The following is a 9,445-nucleotide window of genomic DNA, read 5'->3' as shown; positions in this document are numbered from 1 at the left end:
TGCTTCGGCCAATCAGAGTAAAGGAGGGGATCACTCTCATTTTTTCCCGGAGGAGAAGGGTGCAGAAAATCCCTAAGACTGCCCCCACACAATCACCTTCCCCCCCCCCCCCCCAAAGGACTTATCAGCAGGCTGGTCACGCCTATTAAATAAATTGCCCTTCCAATTTCACTGGCAGTCTGGTCCATTTGGGTGTTTTTTAACCTCTCTCCTTTTCTGGGGGAGACTGAGGGGAATCCTCACCTTCCGCTTTCTCCCGCTTCCCTAGGGAATTGAGAGCCCACTTCTGAGTCTTCCCTGCCCGCAGTCTCTCCGAGGCTCCGTGAAATTGCACTGTCTCCGGATGCTTCCCCCCTCCAAATCCGGCGCCTGAGAGGCCTCCCAGGAGAATTTGTCGAGGGTTGGGGGGTTCCAGTGTGAGAACATACCCCAGGTCCGACCTTTCCATTCTGAGGAAGGGAAGGGAAGGGAAAGAAGGGGAGGGGCAGACCCTACCGGGCAAGGATGGGCCCAAGTCTTAGTGCACTTGTTGCTGCCTGCACCTCCCCTACCACCTCCTTTTCTGCCCCCCACGGCCGATCTAAAGAACAGCTGCCTCTTCCATACCCCATTATGAATTCGCCGAACTCTCCCACAGTTTCAGTGCCTTCTTTCTTGGGGAGAGGGGATAAGGGGGCCTCAGATCAGCTGTACTGGTTGGTCCCGTATATTCTATCATCACTGTCATCATCCTGGTACAAGATTTCATTCGCTCTCATCTGTACAATTAAAATAGGCTCTGAACCTCCTCCCTGCGTACGTATCTCCTCATGCATTCTTTGCTTGTAAACAGAGGTCACTCCTATTATTTACCAGTCTTTAGTGTCTCCCTGTAATGTTCAAACTTATCAATGAAGAAACATTTTAAAGCACCTGATAAGTGCTAGGCATCGTGCTAGAGATTAGGAATAGAAGAAAGAATTGACACCATTTCTGCCCTCCAGGAAATTGTATTCCACTTAGAAGAATGTTCACAGAGAAGTAAATGTTCACATTTTACATGTTCACAGAGAAGTAAATACAGGATGGAGCATTCATACAATGATTTCCAGGGAGCTGATTGAAAAATCAAGAAAGGGCTCTTGAAGAAGGCAGTACTTTAGCTTTGAACCGTCTCCAAAGGGAAGAGGTAAAGGTAAGCCCATGCAAAGACATGAAGGAGAGGGATGTTGTATATACAGAATAACAACTGGCTGGAAGGTAGCATGCTTTAGGTCCAGTAAAGCATAATTAACCTGGAAAGATAGAGTGGAACCAATCTATAAATGGCTTTAAGTACCAAAAACAACTAGGATTTGATCCTAAAGGTAGTAGCAGGCCCCTAAAGCTTGTTGATCATTGGAATGAAAGAGTCAGGTCTATGCTTTGTGGATATCACTGAGGCAGCTATGTGGAGGATTTATTGGAGAGAAGAGAGACTTGAAGGAGGAAAACCTAGTTAGGAGATTCACAGGTGTCCAGGCAAGAGGTGATGAGGAACTAAACTAAGATAGCTGTGGTGCAAATAGAGTAAAGAGGTAGGATATGAGAGATGGAGGTGTGAAAGATCATTAGGAAGCCCAAATTTCCCATTTCTACTCAAACAATGATCTAAATTAAAAAGAACATCAGACTGAACAATGACCAAAAAATCCAAAGAGAAAGATAAGTAAGCTTTATACAGCATAAGACTACACAAAAAGATGGTTAGCAGTTACAGAAACTAGAAGAGTTCTTCAAGGGAATCTAGAATAAGTACAGATAAGCAGAATGGAAAGCCCTGGGCTACACACTGACCTTGGGAAGTCTCAGTGAAAAGAGATCACACATTCCCTTGGTTAAGGAGACCCCATGATAGACAAAAGGCTACTCGGCACCCAGCACAGTAAAGTCTTAAAATAAAAAATAATTTACTCTGACAGTATAATCCAACAGGGAAACAAATGACCTTTAATGAAATATAGGACTTTCAAATTGTGCTGTTGAAAAAACCCAGAGCTCAGTACAAAGTTAATGAAAACACAAGAGTCAAGAGAAAATCAGAAGAGAAAATACATTTGGTCAATTAGAAGTGGCTAAATGATGAAGTACTTACATTGTGATGAGAAGAACCAAGTGTCCCTACAGAATTCTAATGACTTCAAGTCACAGAAGGAATTAAATGAACAGAGGACAATTTTGTTATTTTTATTATCTTGAACAAAGAAAAGGGAAAGGAAGAGGAATATACTAGCAAGGAAAGGAGGGAAAGGAAGGCATACACTTTTTTTCCCTCACAATGCACTCTTTTGAGGTGCAAGAAAAGCATATAAATTATATTAAAATGAAGAAAAGTTTATGAAGAGTGAACATCACTTGAACCTCACTTTCATCTGAATTAGACAAAGGAATGTTGAACATAGAGACAAACAGAGAGATATTGATTTACATATATTAAATTCCAAAGGGTAAGGACAAACACTTAAGAAGGAAGGTGTAGTTGGAGAGGCAATAGCAACAAGTAGAAGACACTTCAACTTAAGATGATGGATTTTTAAAAAGATAATTTGGTGAGAGGAAGAGAGGAGTAGTGTAGTGGAAGCAGATAGCTTAAACTACTGAGATTACTAGTGTTAATAGCATTCCTTCCCTTCTACCACTTTCTTCTCTATAGGGAAGAAGACAGGGGCAAAGAGAGAACATGATGAAGGGAAAGCATACAATTAATCATCATGAATGTGACTGAGAAAGGAGTCACCCGTTAGATGGAAGAAAATGGCAGAGTTAATTGGAAAGCAGAAGCCAGAGATATGTTGTGTCAAGATAGTAGGAGACACCCTGTTTTCCAGAGCTAAGGCCCAGCAAGCAACCTGTATCCTTTGTGCTCACCCTCTGGATGATCTCATCTCTGAAAAAAAAATCATATAATTATTGTATTGCTTTGACCAGCACCAGGTGTTCTCTGAGTTTGGAGAAGCACCTGCTCTATCTGTGTTCCAGTCATGAAGCCCTGCTATGAATCAGACTTGTCTCATTCTTACTATTACTTCTCATTTTTAGGGCTATAGCTCACTGTGTATTGGTATAAGTATTGAGATGGGTGTAAGTACATATAAGCCATTGGGATAAGTATTGAGATCTCCCCACACTGCCTCAGGTCCCCCCAATAGGGGTGGAGCCCTGGCACATGTCTAGATTTCTCTTTGCTTGTAAACTTTTCCCTCTCACTTTGAAATTAAACTTCTGTTTGGTTCATGACTTTCCTGTCTCTAATCTGCTCTGTTTGGTTCTGGTTACCTATAGGCTAGGGGCCAGTTCATTTTGGTTGACATTAATTGGTGTCAGAAGTGGGACTGGACATGGAACTGGGTCATTGGACTCTCTGGTACCGGTGGGAATGGACTAGGAACCACCAGACACTTTTCCTCTGGAGTCTAACCCCCTCCTCTGGTGAATCCTCTGCACTTGTCCCTGCTCCAATCCTCCAAACTTTGCTTTGATCAAGATCACCATTCTTTTTGCAGAAAACTCCAGGGCCTCTGTAGTGACCCAGTTTATCTGAAATCACTCTGGTAACGATATCATTGGTTTTTTTTTTTAACTGCACATCTCTGTTAATTGGCCTCTCTGTGTGCCATTGTTGCTGTTTGTTTGTTTAGCTTCATTATCAGCCGTTTATTAGAAAAATTTGTTGCAAAAATTTTTTCTGCAGTTAATTCTCTTCTGAGTTTAGTTGCTTTGCTTTTGTTTATGCAAAAGTTTTTCAATGTTATGTACACTTAAAGGCATTTAGTCATAATCCCATGGATGATAGCTTTGTCCTAGTGGCTGCTCAGCCAAGCAGATATCAGAACCTGAGGTTCCTTAGCTAAACACATACACCAAATGTCTGAAACTTGACCTTTTTATAATAGTAAATGGATTACTATGATAGCAACATTAGTAGGGTAAAACTACGCTGTTTCATGATATTAGACTAAGTCCAACTCATGTTTGCTATTATTGGGTAAACAATCGAACACTTGGTGAATTTTGCTTCAAAATGATGGAAAGAGTCAACACTGAAGAATCAAAAGCATTGTTATGAATAGTTGGTCACTACAAGAAACATGAGATGTTGGTTGAAATCTGATTTTGCCTGACTGCTTTAAAGTTCTGCCAGCAGTTTTTGTTGAATAATGTAGCCCTTTCCTCAATAGGTGGAGTCTTGGGTAAGTTCCTTTCTGGGTCTCCATTTTTTTAACATTCTTTTTTTCCCCAAATTTATTCATTTATTTGTTTTCAGTTTTCAACATTCACTTCCATAAGTTTTAAATTTTCTTCCACTCCTTCCTCAACACAGCATGCAATCTTATATGGGCTCTACATATACATTCCTATTAAACATATTTTCACATTAGTTATGTTGCACAGAAGAATTACAATGAATGGGAGAAACCATGAGAAAACCAAAACAAAACAAAACATAACAAGAGAGAAAATAATCTGCTTCATTCTGCATTCTGACTCCATAGTTCTTTCTCTGGAAGTGGATGACATTTTGCATCATGAATCCTTTGGAAATGTTTTAGGGTCTTTATATTGCTGTGAAGGACTAAGTCTATCAGAAACAGTCCTCTCACACTGTAGCTGTTACTGTGTATAATGTTCTCCTAGTTCTGCTCACTTCACGCAGCATTAGTTCATATAAGTCTTTCCAGGTTTTTCTGAAATCCTCCTCCTGTTCATTATTTCTTATAGCATAATAGTATTCCATTACATTCATATACCACAACTTGTACAGACAGCCTCTATTGTTTTTTAAACTGCACACCTCTATAACCATGTGTCTCTGGATGGACTGTGACTGTGTGCTTTGTTAAAACTGTGTTTGTTTTGTCATTTTGTCTGTGTTTGTATCTTTGTAAGATGTAAAATGTCTGGGTTGCGTTTGTGTTGTGAGCTAGATTCTATGACCTTAAAAGATTTAAAATGCCTCAAATTTCTATGTCAAAAAAATTTCTATGGGTTGTAGCCAGACAGTTTAGAACACTGGTAAAGATTAATAAACTTCCATAGTTGAAACAATGGTCCTGGTAAGCAGGACTAACTCCCACTTTAGGATTTCTGTGGGATATTAGGTAATAAGAAAAGAGGAAAAAAAAACCCTGTAAGACACTTTGTGCCCTGTTATTTCAGCTTTGGCTATGTTACAATTACAGAAATAAAGCCAGATAGTCAAAGTTTGTAGAACTGCTAAAAATATCTTGGTAGATTAAGGAGTTTGGAAATTAATCATTTTAAGATTGCAGGGAGAACTCCCGAGACTTTGGGGTACTTCCAGGAATTCACTCCTTTATGAAATATCTCAGTAAGTTTCAGGGTACCACTCTGTAGAAGTTGTTCTAAGGAAAAATGAGGATTAGATTTTACAAAAATTTTAAAAGTAAATGGCAAGATTAGTAGCCTCATTGTTCTAGGAAGATAAAGGAAGACAGCAAGTTTGGAAGTAATACCAGAGTGAAGAAAGAAAGAAAAAAATTAGGTCAATGTTTTGCACCTTATAGCAACCTCTTGTTTGCATCTTATAGCAACTTTCCCTGACATTTATGACTATGAAAAGAGAAAAGATTGTTTAAACCAAAGATCTCTTGTAACTCCCCCAGGTCAGAGACCCTCTTCCTCTCCCTGTTAACCCTGATTATCTCAGATGAGGTTCCCAAATACAGGTGTTTAAAAAATGCTGAAAAAATGCAGGGAAACTTGAATTATGTTCCAGTTGTAGAAATTTATTAGCTGTATAATCTTAGGCAAGTTACCTTATCTCTCCTTGCCCCAGTTTCCTGATCTGTAAAGAGAAAAATAATAATGCTACCCCACCTCCCATAGCTTTTGTGAGATCAAAATGATATAATGATTGTAAAGTGTTTAACACAGTGACTCCCATATGCTAAACACTACATTATTTCTTTAATTGAATATGATTGTTTAATATCTGATAACTATAAAGTGGTTTTAAAATCCCAAGGGTAACAGGATTAATGATTTTATATGAGATAATTTGGAAATGCAAATGATATCATCTGAAGTTTTGTTTCATGGTTTAAATATATTATATTGTTTATGTTATTGTATTTCTAAATTCTCTTATATTGTGAAATTTGAGAGACTATTGTAACAGAAACGCTGATACACAAACCAACTTTTTAATCTGGATACTGTTATACATGAATTGGGCTTTTAAAAGGATATGATAAAAATGGATATTTGAAAGCTGTTAAATATTTAATGAGGTATATTTGGTTATAAATCAGATAATATTAAGCTTACTAAAATAGCAAATTTTCATTTAAAAATTTTTTGCTATTATGGAAGTGTATATGATGGTTTAAAGATGTAGTTTCAACATAATAATGATGAGACAGCCACCAGGTATTTGTTGTATGTCTGAAGCCCCAGAATATGGGTAGTTTTAATTTATAAGTACAGGATTAATGAAATGTTAACTATTAGGAAAACGTCAGGAAAGATATTCAAGCCCCAAGTTGTGATTAGTGAATATTTGCTATTTAAGGTAAAAATTCTTGGGATTGTAATTTACTATTGTTTTGAACTTTGATTAAAGGTATAGTCATCTGAACTGTCATGAAGTCAATAGTAGAAAATGGCATGTACTGCAGTCTGGAAACTGTGAAAGGTGGATGTCTGTATCTGGGAAAAGTTTTAGGGACAACTTTGGCATGACCTAGATGGGATCCTTCTGACTCTATTTCCCCGTTGTGCTATTTCCTTTCTGAAAAAGAAAATTTCCCATCTGTTTAATTTCTGAGCCTTGTTTTTAACACCCTGTGACTACATGATTGACTGTCAGATATGATTGGTCAAACAAACTTGAAATATATTTACAAGAGTTAAAATAAGAATCTGTAGTAAAATTTATTGTGTTTCTGTTAACTTAAAAAATGCAGGGATAGCAATCATAATCTCAGACAAGGCAATAGTAAATACTGACAGGGCTAAATGAAGTAAATTTAAAGGTACTATAGACAATGCAATAATATCAAACCTCAATATACATGCAACAAATGGCATAGTATCTAATTAAGGAAAATTTAATAAAATTAAATGAGACAGCAAAGACAGCAAAACCAACATAGTTAAGGAACTCAAGGTATGCCTTTCAGATCTAGACAAATCAAAGAAAAATGTAAATAAGAAAGAAATTAAGGACCTGAATAGAACTGATATGCTAGCTCTCTGATGATTACTGAATATAAATAGAAAGAAGTATAGTGTTTTTTTTAATTTAACAATGTCTTTTGTTTTGTTACATCACCAAATTTTCTCCAGCACCTTTTTACTTCTCTTTCCTAAGAGTCACTACATTTAACAAATACTATTTTAAAAGTTAAAAAAATAAAAAAAGTCATCAAAACTGATCAAAAGTCTGAAAATATATTTAATGATTGTCCACAAGGACCTTTCACATCTACAAAGGGATGGAATAAGGATGTCTTCTTATATCTCTTTTTTTGGAGCCTTCTTCTTTGTCATTTTGTGACATTTAATTTTGATTTTATTGTGTATGGTTGTTCTTTCCATTTATATTGTGTAGTCATCATGTATGACCACTTTATTGATTCTGCTTACTTTATTCTGTCTCAGTTCATAAAGAGCTTTCCATACTTTTCTGTATTCTTGATACAGAATTCATTCATGTAACAATTTGTTTAGCCCTTCCTGAATTAATGGAGTATATACTTTTTAAATTAAAAATTTATTACTTATTTTAATAACATTTTTCTTTTTAAATTTTGAGTTCTAAATTTTTTTCTATCTCTCCAACTCCTCCCCCATCCACTGAGAAGGCACTGAGATTAATTAAAAGCATAAAAAGGTAAACATGAAAAGACTAATAATAAGGGACTCAATAAAGTTAAATTGTTTATATTCCAATATTGTGAGATGATATGTGTAGCTCCTAAAAACTTTGTCATTATTGGGCAGTTAAAAGGAGTTTACACAGACAGAGGGCATGGGTATGAATTGATTATGTTGAAGTGATCTCCAAAATAAATGAAAGGGTAAGAAAGAGGGATATACTGAGAGAAGGGAGAAGGGAGAGGTAGAATGGAGAAAATTTTCTTACATAAAGGAGGCATGCAAAGGAAGAGTTTTTACAATGGAGGGGAAAATGGGGTGGGGCAATGCTTGAACTTCACTCTCATTGGAATTGGTTCAAAGTGGGAAGAATTACACACTCAGTTTTGTATAGAGATGTAATTTACCCAATAGTGAAATAGGAAGGGAAGGGGATAAGAGAAAGGGGGGTGATGATTAAGGGGAGGGAAGAATAAGGGAGGCAGTGATTAGAAGCAAAATAGATTTTTGAGCAGCAAAAGAATAAAAATAGAGAACAAAGGGGCAGCTAGGTGACATAGTGGGTAGAACACCAATCCAGGACTTGAGTTCAAATCTGGCCTCAGACACTTGACAGTTACTAGCTGGGCAAATCGCTTAACCCTAACTGCCAAGAAAGACAGAGATGAGGAGGAAGAGGAGGAGGAGGAAGAGGAAGAGGAAGAAAGAAGAAGAAGGTGATGATGATGATGAGATGAAAAGAAATATGTGGCTAGTAATCCTAATTGTGAATGTCAATGGGATGAGGTCGCCCATAAAGCAGAAGCAAATAGCAGAATGTATTTTAGAAACCAGAGTCCAACAATATGTTGCTTTATAAGGAGACACACTTGAAACTGAAAGACACACATAGAGTTAAAATAAAGGGCTGGAGAAGAATCTAATGTGCTTCAGTTGAAGTAAAAAAGGCAGAGGTAGCAATCATGATCTCAGACAAAGCAGAAGCAAAAATAGACTTAATTAAAAGAGATAGTCAGGGAAACTACATTTTGCTAAAAGGTACCATAGAAAATGAAATAATATCAAAAACTTTTTACAGCAAATTTCTCTGATAAAGGCTTCATTTCTCAAATACAGAACTGAGTCAAATTTGTAAAAAATAAGTGCTATTCCCCAATTGATAAATGGTCAAAGAACATAAACAGGGAGTTTTCAGAAGAAGAAATCAAAGCACTCAATAGTCATATAAAAATATTCTAAATCACTATTGATTAGAGAAATGTAAATTAAAACAGCTCTGAGGTACCACTCCACAGCTATGAGAAATGACAAATGCTGGAGAGAATGAGGAAAAAATAGGTTTACTAATGAACTGAGTATTGAACTGGTCCGACCATTCTGGAGAACAGTTTGGAATTACCCCCAAAGGGCTATAAAACTGTGCATGCCTTTTGACCCAGCAATACCACTTCTTGGTCTGTATCCCAAAGAGATCATAAAAAAAGGAAAAGGACCTACATGCACAAAAATATTTATAGTATCTCTTTTTGGGGTTTCAAAGATTGGATATTGAGAGGATGTCCATCAATTGGGCAATGGCTGAACAAGT

The 9,445-nt window shown here is 36.9% G+C and overlaps 1 long non-coding RNA gene across 1 annotated transcript; it reads left to right on the top strand.

The window, feature by feature from the left end:
* Positions 1-1,049: 1,049 nt before the first annotated feature.
* On the top strand, positions 1,050-3,255 carry LOC140534226 (uncharacterized). The gene is made up of 2 exons (XR_011977217.1): positions 1,050-1,174; positions 2,672-3,255. It is a non-coding gene; the product is annotated as an uncharacterized lncRNA (long non-coding RNA).
* Positions 3,256-9,445: the final 6,190 nt, after the last annotated feature.

Source organism: Notamacropus eugenii, chromosome 3 (genome assembly GCF_028372415.1).
Source record: "Notamacropus eugenii isolate mMacEug1 chromosome 3, mMacEug1.pri_v2, whole genome shotgun sequence".
NCBI lineage: Eukaryota > Metazoa > Chordata > Mammalia > Diprotodontia > Macropodidae > Notamacropus > Notamacropus eugenii.
Note: the sequence above shows the minus strand (reverse complement) of the source record. Positions and strands in the feature narration are given on the sequence as shown.